This window comes from Mobula hypostoma, chromosome 19, assembly GCF_963921235.1.
Source record: "Mobula hypostoma chromosome 19, sMobHyp1.1, whole genome shotgun sequence".
In the NCBI taxonomy this organism is placed as follows: Eukaryota; Metazoa; Chordata; class Chondrichthyes; order Myliobatiformes; family Myliobatidae; genus Mobula; species Mobula hypostoma.
The window spans coordinates 38,416,275-38,430,280 of record NC_086115.1 but is presented as its reverse complement, the minus strand read 5'-3'; the positions used below and the strand labels follow the sequence as shown (position 1 = coordinate 38,430,280).

Below are 14,006 nucleotides of genomic sequence, written 5' to 3'. Positions count from 1 at the left end.
ATCATCTCAAAAAAATTAAGTGCAGAAAATTAAATAATTCTGGAATAACAGTGAAGTCTTCACAATGGAGTCCATGAAACCACTGGATTGTCATAAGAATGGAAATGAGTTTGATAATGCCTTTCAGAGAAGAAAAACTGTAATTCTCACCCAGCCTGATTTGTATGTGACTCTAGGTCTACCGATGTGATTGGATCTCAAATGCCATAGAACCATAGAAACTACAGCACAGAAACAGGCCCTTTGGCCCTTCTTGGCTGTGCCGAACCATTTTCTGCCTAGTCCCACTGACCTGCACACGGACCATATCCCTCCATACACCTCCCATCCATGTATCTGTCCAATTTATTCTTAAATGTTAAAAAAAGAACCCACATTTACCACCTTGTCTGGCAGCTCATTCCATACTCCCACCACTCTCTGTGTGAAGAAGCCCCCCCTAATGTTCCCTTTAAACTTTTCCCCCCTCACCCTTAACCCATGTCCTCTGGTTTTTTTCTCCCCTTGCCTCAGTGGAAAAAGCCTGCTTGCATTCACTCTCTCTATACCCATCATAACGTTATATACTTCTATCAAATCTCCCCTCATTCTTCTACGCTCCTGGGAATAAAGTCCTAACCTATTCAACCTTTCTCTGTAACTGAGTTTCTCAAGTTCTGGCAACATCCTTGTAAACCTTCTCTGCACTCTTTCAACCTTATTTATATCCTTCCTGTAATTTGGTGACCAAAACTGAACACAATACTCCAGATTCGGCCTCACCAATGCCTTATACAACCTCATCATAACATTCCAGCTCTTATACTCAATACTACGATTAATAAAGGCCAATGTACCAAAAGCTCTCTTTACGACCCTATCTACCTGTGACGACACTTTTAGGGAATTTTGTATCTGTATTCCCAGATCCCTCTGTTCCACTGCACTCCTCAGTGCCTTACCATTAACCCTGTGTGTTCTACGTTGGTTTGTCCTTCCAACGTGCAATACGTCACACTTGTCAGTACTAAACTCCATCTGCCACTTTTCAGCCCATTTTTCCAGCTGGTCAAGTCCCTCTGCAGGCTCTGAAAACCTTCCTCACTGTCTACTACACCTCCAATCTTTGTATCATCAGCAAACTTGCTGATCCAATTTACCACATTATCATCCAGATCATTGATATAGATGACAAATAACAATGGACCCAGCACTGATCCCTGTGGCACACCACGAGTCACAGGCCTCCACTCAGAGAAGCAATTTTCTACCATCACTCTCTGGTTTCTTCCATCGAGCCAATGTCCACTCCAATTTACCACCTCTCCATGCATACCTAGCGACTGAATTTTCCTAACTAACCTCCCATGCGGGACCTTGTCAAAGGCCTTACTGAAATCCATGTAGACAATATCCACTGCCTTCCCTTCATCCACTTTCCTGGTAACCTCCTCGAAAAACTCCAACAGATTGGTCAAACATGACCTACCACGCACAAAGCCATGTTGACTCTCCCTAATAAGTCCCTGTGTATCCAAATGCTTGTAGATTCTGTCTCTTAGTACTCCCTCCAATAACTTACCTACTACTGACGTTAAACTCACTGGCCTATAATTTCCCGGATTACTTCTCGATCCTTTTTTAAACAACGGAACAACATGAGCCACTCTCCAATCCTCCGGCACTTCACCCATAGACAGTGACATTTTAAATATTTCTGCCAGGGCCCCCGCAATTTCAACACTAGTCACCTTCAAGGTCCAAGGGAACACCCTGTCAGGTCCCGGGGATTTATCCACTTTAATTTTCCTCAAGACAGCAAGCACCTCCTCCTTTTCAATTTGTACAGTTGCCATGGTCTCACTACTTGATTCCCTCAATTCCATAGATTTCATGCCAGCTTCCTTAGTAAATACAGACGCAAAAAACCTATTTAAGATCTCCCCCATTTCCTTCGGTTCCGCACAAAGCCGACCACTCTGATCTTCAAGAGGACCAATTTTATCCCTTACAATCCTTTTGCTCTTAATATACTTGTAAAAGCTCTTTGGATTATCCTTCACTTTGACTGCCAAGGCAACCTCATCTCCCATCCACTGCTACCAACCTTATAGTTCCCACACCCCGCACTTCCCGTTTCTACCTCCTACCCAAGATCCACAAACCTGCCTGTCCTGGCCGACCTATTGTTTCAGCTTGCTCCTGCCCCACCGAACTCGTTTCTGCATACCTCGACACTGTTTTATCACCCCTTGTTCAATCCCTTCCGACCTATGTTCGTGACACTTCTCACACTCTTAAACTTTTCGATGATTTTAAGTTCCCTGGCCCCCACCGCTTTATTTTCACCATGGATGTCCAGTCCTTATATACTTCCATCCCCCATCAGGAAGGTCTCAAAGCTCTACGCTTCTTTTTGGATTCCAGACCTAATCAGTTCCCCTCTACCACCACTCTGCTCCGTCTAGCGGAATTAGTCCTTACTCTTAATAATTTCTCCTTTTGCTCCTCCCATTTCCTCCAAACTAAAGGTGTAGCTATGGGCACCCGTATGGGTCCTAGCTATGCCTGCCTTTTTGTTGGGTTTGTGGAACAATCTATGTTCCGTGCCTATTCTGGTATCTGTCCCCCACTTTTCCTTCGCTACATCAACGACTGCATTGGCGCTGCTTCCTGCACGCATGCAGAACTCGTTGACTTTATTAACTTTGCCTCCAACTTTCACCCTGCCCTCAAGTTTACCTGGTCCATTTCCGACACCTCCCTCCCCTTTCTAGATCTTTCTGTCTCTGTCTCTGGAGACAGCTTATCCACTGATGTCTACTATAAGCCTACTGACTCTCACAGCTATCTGGACTATTCCTCTTCTCACCCTGTCTCTTGCAAAAACGCCATCCCCTTCTCACAATTCCTCCGTCTCCGCCGCATCTGCTCTCAGGATGAGGCTTTTCATTCTAGGACGAGGGAGATGTCTTCATTTTTTAAAGAAAGGGGCTTCCCTTCCTCCACTATCAACTCTGCTCTTAAACGCATCTCCCCCATTTCACGTACATCTGCTCTCACTCCATCCTCCCACCACCCCACTAGGAATAGGGTTCCCCTGGTCCTCACCTACCACCCCACCAGCCTCCGGGTCCAACATATTATTCTCCGTAACTTCCGCCACCTCCAACGGGATCCCACCACAAAGCACATCTTTCCCTCCCCCCCTCTCTCTGCATTCCGCAGGGATCGCTCCCTACACAACTCCCTTGTCCATTCGTCCCCCCCATCCCTCCCCACTGATCTCCCTCCTGGCACTTATCCGTGTAAGCGGAACAAGTGCTACACATGCCCTTACACTTCCTCCCTTACCACCATTCAGGGCTCCAAACAGTCCTTCCAGGTGAGGCATCACTTCACCTGTGAGTCGACTGGGGTGATATACTGTGTCCGGTGCTCCCGATGTGGCCTTTTATATATTGGTGAGACCCGACGCAGACTGGGAGACCGCTTTGCTGAACATCTACGCTCTGTCCGCCAGAGAAAGCAGGATCTCCCAGTGGCCACACATTTTAATTCCACATCCCATTCCCATTCTGACATGTCTATCCACGGCCTCCTCTACTGTAAAGATGAAGCCACACTCAGGTTGGAGGAACAACACCTTATATTCCGTCTGGGTAGCCTCCAACCTGATGGCATGAACATCGACTTCTCTAACTTCCGCTAAGGCCCCACCTCCCCCTCGTACCCCATCTGTTACTCATTTTTATGCACACATTCTTTCTCTCACTCTCCTTTTTCTCCCTCTGTCCCTCTGAATATACCTCTTGCCCATCCTCTGGGTCACCCCCCCCCCCGTCTTTCTTCCCGGACCTCCTGTCCCATGATCCTCTCGTATCCCCTTTTGCCTATCACCTGTCCAGCTCTCGGCTCTATCCCTCCCCCTCCTGTCTTCTCCTATCATTTTGCATCTCCCCCTCCCCCTCCAGCTTTCAAATCCCTTAATCACTCTTCCTTCAGTTAGTCCTGACGAAGGGTCTCGGCCTGAAACGTCGACTGCGCCTCTTCCTATAGATGCTGCTTGGCCTGCTGCGTGCACCAGCAACTTTGATGTATGTTGCTCTTCTTTTTGCCCTCCCGATTTCCTTCTTAAGCATTTTCTTGCACTTCTTATACTCCTCAAGCACCTGATTTACCCCGTTTCCTATTCATTTCATACAACTCCCTCTTCTTCTTTATCAGAGTTGCAATATCCCTTGAGAACCAAGGTTCCTTATTCCTATTCAATTTGCCTTTAACCCTGACAGGAACATACAAACTCTGCAATAGCAAAACCTCTGACGTGCAATAGCAAAACCTCTCCATTCAAAGGCAGTTAAGTAACGGCAAAATTATTGGCTCAGTCAATGATCCCAAATTGAACCAATGAATAAATTCATGTGAAATACTGAAAAAAGAAATTGCAGCTTAAGAAACCTAGTAACACAGAAGCTGTTCTTAATGTTTCTTTACTTGTCTTTACATCAAGACATTACATCTCTTTTATTCCCTGAGATAATTTACCAAAGTAGGTGAAGTTTCTTTCCAATGGGGCTTGATTTAGTTTGGTTTCTTAAAAGTGAAGAATATTTTATTTCTCATGCAGAATATTATTCCACATTGGCAACTATGAATAAAAGTTAAAATTAAAATTAAAAATACATTTCAAATGTAGTGACCATGATAAAGTAAGAAGCCAAATATTTGTAATTTTGTGGAAGTAATTTTACATAAGTAAAACTCAGTATAAATGACACCTTTAGTTTTGCATGCCACATTGTTCAATTAAGAATTTAGAGCCAATATACATTTTGTTTTATTGATGTAACACTGTAGATTATAAACAGTTTTAATAAAAGAAACCAGTGATTTCTGTTACAAGCATTAGAACATTAGCAACGGAACAATTCTGTGCTAGAAACATAAAAATTAGAGTTTACATATCGTGAATCAGTCATCACCTTATTCTGTACCTTCAAAATAGTAAGTTAACTACAGCAATTTCCAGTATATTCACAGAAAATCTGATGCAAAGCCAAACAAGGGTAAACAAATTAAAACTGATGTCTCAAAAAGAGACAAGATTTAAATGACATTTTAGTAGGAGGAAGGAAGTGCCAAGGTTTAGACTGGAAATTCCCAAGTATGGGGTTAACTTGCTCTAGTCACAGCCAATTGTGACGTGACCAAAGGATAAGCAAGGGACTGAATCTTAGAAGCAGAGATGGGATGTGGCTGTCATCAGCTAAGCCAGCATTTGTTGCCCATCCGTAGTTGCCCTTAAGGTGGTGATGAGCTGCTTTCATGAATCACTGCAGTTCCTGAGGTGTAAGTACACCTACACTACTATTAGGGAGGGAATTCCATTTTGACCCTGTGAAAATATGTAACTTATGAATGAATTTTTCATTGTTCAATTTACATCACCTATTTCAAAGTTTAGAAGTTCAATGTAAATTTCTCTAAGTACATATGTCACCATACATAACCCAGTGATTTATTTTCTTGCAGGCATACCCACTAATAGAATCAATGAAAGACCACACCAAAGTGTGCAAAAGACAAAATGTACGAATATGAAAAGAAATAATAATAATAAAGAGTCCTTGAAAGTGAGTTCATTGGTTGTGGGAACATTTCCAATGACGGGCCAAGTGAAGTTGAGTACAAAGACAGTATATCCTGGGTGGTGGGTGTCCCTGATGATGGATGCTGCTTTCCCCTGATAATGATTTGTGTAGATGTGCTCAATGGTGGAAAGGGCTTTACCTGTGATGGACTGGGCCATACCAACTACTTTTTATAGGATTTTCCATTTAAGACCATTGGTGTTTCCATACCAGGCCGTGATGCAGCCAGTCAAGAAACTCTCCATTACACACCTATAGAAGTTTGTCAAAGTTTTAGATGTCATGCCAAATCTTTGCAATCTCCTAACAAAGTAGAGGCACAGCCATGTTTTTTTTCATAATTGCACTTACTTGCTGGGCACAGGGCAGGCCCTCTGAAATATTAACACTGAGGAATTTAAAGTTGCTGACCCTCTCCACCTCTGAGGACTGGCTCATGGATCTCTTCCTGAAGTCAATAACCAGCTCCTTGATCTTGCTGGTATTGCCTGAGCTTGTTATGGCACACCTCAGCAAGATTTTCAATCTTCCTCCTATATGCTGATGATACCACCTTTGATGTGGCATTAGCGTTGTGCTTAGCCATACAGTCATAAGTGTACAGCAAGTAGAGCAGAGGGCTAAGCACACAGCCTTATGGTGCACTTACGCTGATGGAGAACATGGAGATTTTGGTGCCAATCCAAACTGACTGGGGTCTGCAAGTGAGAAAAATCGAGGATCGAATTGCACAAGGAGATATTGAGGCTGAGGTCTTGAAGCTCATTGATTAGTTTTGAGCGGATAATGGTATTGAATGCTGAACTGTAGTCGATAAACAGCATTCTGATGTATGCATGTTTGCTGTCCAGATGTTCCAAGGTTGAGTGGAACTGTACCTGTTGGCGACCTGCTGCTCCAGTTGGCAAATTGGAGTGGATTCAAGTTGCAGGCAGGGCAGGGGTTGAAACACTTAATCACTATGGATGAAAGTGCTACTGGATGATAATCATTAAGGCAAGTTACCACATTCTTCTTAGGCACCAATCTAATTGAAGAAGGTGAACATCTCAGACTGCTGAAGTGAGAGGTTAAAGATCTCACAGAACATTTCAGCATTGACCCTCGGTAATTGGTCAGGTACCCTATCTGGGCTGGATGCTTTTCGTGGGTTCACCTTCCCAAAGGTTACTCACACGTCGGCCTCGGAGACTGAAATCATAAAATCATCGGGGGATGTAAGAGAGTTTGCGATGGATTGTCCATGTCTTGACAGTCAAAGAGAGCACAGAAGGCACTGAGTTCATCTGGAACTCATGTCACTTGATATAACTTTATAAGAGGTGATATTATTCAAGCCCTGCCACAACTATTTCTGACTGTTGTGCAAACTATTGTCTTTATAATGTTGATTACTCATTGGGATATAAATAATTTCTCATAGCCTGTTTGTTGCAAGATAACGTTACTTATTTCTCTATGAAGAATCATCTGCAATGACAACTTGTAGAGCAAAACACAGCTGATGCCAGAAATCTGAAATAAAAACTGAAATTAATGAAGAAACTCAGATTAGGCAAGATGTGACAAATTGAGCATCTGCAGCATTTTTTTTTGTTTTTAATTTCAGAATCAATAAATCATTCTACAACGAGCTTAATTTAGTACTTGTATACTATGTTCCCTGCGCACACGTTTTTCAACCAGTGCACAAAGGCAGTTAATGTGCGCACAAAGGGTTAGTTACCTAAAGTAATGTAGTAATTAATAATTATACTTATTGAAAATAATCCTTTAGCTAACTGTTTCTGTTAACTAGTTAGTCGGTTTTTCAAATACCACAATGCACGTCACTAATTTACGTCACCTCACCTTTCCTGTTCCGGTTTGTACAGCTGCATCACGGCGGCAGCCATGTTTGGCGGACAGTGTTCATATCGTAAAGTTTACAAAGATCTGTTTCAAATCCTGTAGATAGCGTACTAAGTTTTTATTGAAAAAAATATTGATTCATTACGTCGAATTCAAAAGAAGCAAAGGGCGTGAAGTGCAAAAGAACTGCAAATTTGTTTAAAGTTTAATGGCTTAACATAATAGTAGAAACTGCTACACCACAAGCTCCTGAGGTCATGAATGTTCAGCTACAAGAAATACTTATATATGATACAGAAACTGGAGTTACCTGTTTGTATTGTCGTGATGCGAAAGTTGCTGGAGAATTTGCTAGTGGAAAGAAGTGGGATGATATTTGGAAACTTGACTTTTTGAAGCGTCATTTGGCAAAGTAATTCGTATTTGGACGGTGTACAAAAGCTCAGGCAACAGAACCCATCATTACCCGTTACAGGATTGCTAAGCATGTTATGGTTGAGTGCAGATGAGCAAGAGTGAAAACGATCAAACCCAGAGGAGATCGAAGTTCTAAGAGGAGAAGAAAGGTTTCCTGAAGATGAGGTACAAGAATGGTCAGCTTTTGATTTCTCTGCAACTGCAGATTGTGACTTCACATTTGGCAATGAACAAGTTATAAGAGCATAAGAAAAAGGAGCAGGAGTCGGCCATCTGGCCCATCGAGTTTGCTCCACCATTCGATAAGATCATGGGTGATCTGGCTATGGACTCATCTCCTCTGTCACAACCACAGATTCGGCAGCGCAGTAGATATAGCAATTGCGCTTGTGAATTTGCATGTGTCAGGTAATTATTATTTCATCATGATAGTATTAATGTCTTATGTCTAAAATATCATGATTTTCTAGCTGAAAATACTGTAATAGTTTAATGATTTCAATTTTTCCGTGCAAGAAAAAATTAAATCCAAACTGATTTCAAACTTTGCTCAAATGGTGGCATTTGTACTTCAAAATGAACAGTACTGCGACCTTGCACAGTTGATGGACATTGGGGGAACCTCTCTTGCGTCTAGTGCGGACTGTGAGCGAGGTTTTAGCCTAATGAATCAACTCAAGAACAAGCTAAGAAACCGTTTAGGTGAATGTCATTTGGATATGTTAATGAGAATTAAAAGCTATCAATTGGATGGAAGTTCTATTAGTCTAGACAGAGTTTACAAAGAATGGGTAAATGCCAAAGACAGGAGAGAGAAAAAAATAGCTGAGTGACTTAAATACGTAACACACACAAAAAATGCTTCTGGAACGCAGCAGGCCAGGCAGCACCTATAGGAAGAGGTACAGTCGACGTTTCGGGCCGAGACCCTTCGTCAACTGAAAGCAACTGAACCGAAGGGTCTCGGCCCAAAACATCAACTGCACCTCTTCCTATAGATGCTGCCTGGCCTGCTGCGTTCCACCAGCATTTTTTGTGTGTGTTGCTTGAATTTCCAGCTTCTGCAGATTTCCTCGTGTCTGCGGACTTAAATATGTATGTTATTTTGTTGTTATTCTGTGCAGTTTTATGTCAAATATTTTGTAAACCTACATAAACTGTGCCATGTGTGCATTCAGTTCACATATACTTTTGTTACAGGAAAAAAATTTGCATAACAAGATTTTTGCGTACACTGTTGACTAAACATTAGAGGGAACATTGCTTGTATAATTTACTATTTGCCAGTTAACTTGCTCAGCTGATGACTAAACGGATGCTCGACAGCTGTGGCAGGGCTTGAATGCTGTCACCTCCAACAAAGCAAACCTAGGTGACATAAGTAACAATATGGTTTTACTCCCAGATGACCTCTGCCTTTTATGCTCATTTTGACCGATAAAAACATGGAGACATCTTCACAAACTACCACAGCCCTCAACAACTTTGATTTCAGTCTCTGAGGCCATCGTCAGAGCACCCTTCAGGAGTGTGAACCCACCAAAACATCTGGCCAAGATGGTGTAGCTAGCTGAGTACTGAAGACCTGTGCTAATCAACTGGCTGGAGTGGAGTGTTTACTGACCTCTCACTTCAGCAGTCTGAGGTACCCACCTGACTTAAACAGGTTTCAGTCATATCGGTGCCCAAGAAAGTGGCAACCTGCCTCAGTAACCTTAGTGATGAAGTGCTTTCAGAGGTTGTTATGAAGCATATCAACTCCTGCCTGAGGACTGACCTGGATCCACTCCAATTTGACTACTGTCACAAAAGGTCATCAGCAAATGCCATTTTAATGGATCTCCACTCAGTTCAGAAACATCTCAGTGAATCTCAGAAACATCTTCTCAGTGAAGACACATACATCAGGATACTCTTCATTGACAACAGAATTTAACACTATCATCCCCTCAAAACTAGTTAATAAACTCCAAGACCTTGGCCACTATACCTACTTGTGCAATTGGATTCTCATTTTCCCCAGATGCAGATTCCAGTCAGTGAGGATTGGAAACATCTCCTCCACAATCACAGGTGCACCACAAGGCACCTGTGATGCACCTGTTCCACTTGCTTTAAACTTATAACTGTGAGGCTAAGTACAGCTCCAATGCCATATTCAACTTTGCTGACAACAACACTGTTGTTGAACAAAACAAGATGGTGACGAATAAGTCAATAGGAAAGTTGTCGTTTAAAGTTAAATTGGACAACTATATGGACAGGAAAGGAATGGAGGGTTATGGGGTGAGTGCAGGTCAGTGGGACTAGGTGAGAATAAGAGTTCGGCATGGACTAGAAGGGCTGAGATGGCCTGTTTCCATGCTGTAATTGTTATATGGTTATATGGATTGAAAATCCACACAACAAACTCTCACTTAACACCAGCAAAACAAAGAGCTGATTATTGACTGTAGGAGGAAGAAGTCTGTAGTCCATCAGCCATTGTTCATTCGAGGGGTGAAGACAGTCAGTAACTTTAAATTCCTGGACGTTATCCTATCAGAGGATCCATCCTGAGACAAGCACATAAAATGCCATTTCAAAGAAAGCACAGCAGCTCCTCTACTTTCTTAGTGTTTGCACAGTTTAAGCATGTCATCTAAATCTCTGACGCATAGTAGAGAGTATCCTGTCTGGTTGCATCACAATCTGGTATGGAAACACCAGGGCCCAAGATAGAAAAGCCTATAAAAAGTGACGGATACAGGAAAAGCCCTCCACACCATTGAGCACACCTACAAAGAGCACTGCCTTAAAAAAGCAGCATCAAGGACCCCCACCATCCAGGCCATGCCATGCTCTCTTCTTGCTCCTACCATCATGAACGAGGTACAGGAGCTTTCGGTCTCATACCACCAGGTTCAGAAACAATAATCTACAATCATCAGAATACTGAACCAGCATGGACATCTTTACTCACAACACTGAACTGGTCATTGAACACAAACTTTTGTCTCACTTTCAAGGGCCCTAGAACTCATATTCCCAATTTTATTTATTTCTCTTATTTCTTTATTATTACCTGTTTCTTTTTCTATTTGCGTGACTTGTCAGTTTTTGTGTGTAGTTTTCCATTGAGTCTATTGTATTTTGTTCTACAGTGAATGTCTGCAAGAAAATAAATCTCAGAGCACTATTTGGTGATGCGCTTTGATAATAAATGAACTTTGAAATGTGATTTTTGTTCAAAAGTAATGTTCGTTCACTCCTAGCAGTTATCTGAGCTTTCTTCCAAGGGCCAGTGTACAACCTATTTTGATTAGGAAAAAGCTAATGCAGCAAAAGACATTTTATAGGTCTACTTTTAGAAATTAAAAAACTAATTTCTGTATTACCCATGTTATTTGTTTGATAGATAACATGACGAAGCGGCAGATGGGATATTGGCCTTCACTGGTCAGGGCATTGACTAGAAGAACAAGGAGCTCCAACTTTATAAAATATTAGTCATAACTCAGCCAGTCACCATGGAAGGACATGATAGCATTGGAGATGGTGCAGTGGATGTTGCCTAGAATGGACCAGTTATGAAGAGAGTTCAAATTACCAGCAAATAAACTACACATGCTGACTCAGTGGATTAGCCATTCTAAATTAAATCATATCATATTCATTAAACACCTGGATGAGAGCTTAAACCCATTCATGTTATTTTGAAATTATCTGCTGCATAAAGGCTCAAAAGAAAACATTATTCAGGTGAATTTATTTTAAACTGGATTACATCTCAGACAAGTGTCAAATACAAATCAAACTGCATCACCCATAGCGATGACTCAAACGGCACACAATCAGGACTTCCGAATAAGTGGTTAAGTATATTACTAATATTGTAAATGAGGTATTACTAATTTTGATCTTGAATGCAGCTCTTATTAATTCAAACTAAAATACAACAGCAATTGGTTTCATCATTAGACACAAGCAGAAGGCAAATAACTCATAACATATAAATTTTAAAATATGCAAGTTTTATTTTAGTAGCAGAGTTGCTTTCCTGTGATTTGGTCACGTGGCCGATCAATTATAAGGGATGAACGTGATTGACGTATGGTAAGCAATATTTGTCATACTCCCAAGAAAAATCACTAATCTTACTGAACAGACCAGCAAGTTCAGGGAATTAGAGTACTCCCAAATTACTTTCTTATGTTCCTTACACTCTTCGCAGATTTTAATAAGAACTTTCAAATTAATTACATAAGCAGATTGTGTTGAACTTAACAGGACAACTTAAAAAGCTTCTGCATACAGTGGCATGCAAAAGTTTGGGCAACCCTGGTCAAAATTTCTGTTACTGTGAATAGTTAAGGAGTAGAAGATGAACTGATCTCCGAAAGTCATAAAGTTAAAGATGAAACATTCTTTTCAACATTTTAAGCACGATTAGTGTATTATTTTTGTTTTGTACAATTTTAGAGTGAAAAAAAGGAAAGGAGCACCATGCAAAAGTTTGGGCACCCTAAGAGATTTGAGCTCTCAGATGACTTTTACCAAGGTCTCAGACCTTAATCAGCATGTTAGCATGCTTGTTCACAGTCACCGTTAGGAAAGGGCAGGTGATGCAAATTTCAAAGCTTTATAAATACTCTGACTCCTCAAACCTTGTCCCAACAATCAGCAGCCATGGGCTCCTCTAAGCAGCTGCCTAGCACTCTGAAAATTAAAATAAATAAAGCCCACAAAGCAGGAGAAGGCTATAAGAAGATAACGAAGTGTTTTCAGGTAGCCGTTTCCTCAGTTCCCAATGTAATTAAGAAATGGCAGTTAACAGGAACGGTGAAGGTCAAGCTGAGGTCTGGAAGACCAAGAAAACTTTCCGAGAGAACTGTTCATAGGATTGCTAGAAAGGCAAATCAAAACCCCTATTTGACTGCAAAAGACCTTCAGGAAGATTTAGCAGATTCTGGAGTGGTGGTGCATTGTTCTACTGTGCAGTGACACCTACACAAATATGACCTTCATGGTAGAGTCATCAGAAGAAAACCTTTCCTGCGTCCTCACCACAAAATTTAGCATCAGAAGTTTGCAAAGGAACACCTAAACAAGCCTGATGCATTTTGGAAACAAGTCCCATGGACTGATGAAATTAAAACAGAACTTTTTGGCCGCAATGAGCAAAAGTATGTTTGGAGAAAAATGGGTGCAGAATTTCATGAAAAGAACACCTCTCCAACTGTTAAGCACGGGGGTGGATCGATCACGCTTTGGGCTTGTGTTGCAGCCAGTGGCATGGGGAACATTTCACCGGTAGAGGGAAGAATGAATTCAATTTAATACCAGCAAATTCTGGAGGCAAACATCACACCGTCTGTAAAAAAGCTGAGGATGAAAAGAGGATGGCTTCTGCAACAGGATAATGATCCTAAACACACCTCAAAATCAAGAGGCACAAGCTGAAGGTTTTGCCATGGCCCTCACAATCCCCCGACCTAAAGATCATCAAAAATCTGTGGATAGACCTCAGAAGGGCAGTGGATGCAAGACAGCCCAAGAGTCTCACAGAACTAGAAGCCTTTTGCAAGGAAGAATGGGCGAAAATCCCCCAAACAAGAATTGAAAGACTCTTAGCTGGCTACAGAAAGCGTTTACAAGCTATGATACTTGCCAAAGGGGGTGTTATTAAGTACTGACCATGCAGGGTGCTCAAACTTTTGCTTCAGGCCCTTTTCCTTTTTTGTTATTTTGAAACTGTAAAAGATGGAAATAAAAAAGTAATCTTGCTTAAAATATTAAAGAAATGCGTCATCTTTAACTTTATGCCTTTTGGAAATCAGGTCATCTTTTACTCGCTTAGCTATTCACAGTAACAGAAATTTTGACTGGGGTGCCCAAACTTTCGCATGTCACTGTACCTCAGTGCAGCAGCCATTCTTGTCCTGTGACAGAAATAATTAGCAAAAAATGAATGCTTAGGACATCACATTCTTGCCATGAGTTGTCATCAGCTAACATAAGGACATATACAGGTATTTAATGCAATAATTATTGAATAATGGAAATAAAACCATAGCTTTTCCCCCCAGATAAGTGACATTATTGCAAAATCACTGCAGTAGAAAT

General features: G+C 41.5%; 1 protein-coding gene across 2 annotated transcripts in view; it reads right to left on the bottom strand.

The window, feature by feature from the left end:
• ide (insulin-degrading enzyme) overlaps positions 1–14,006 on the bottom strand; it is a 114,690-nt gene that overhangs the window by 85,186 nt on the left and 15,498 nt on the right. The gene's annotated exons all lie outside the window — the stretch shown is intronic.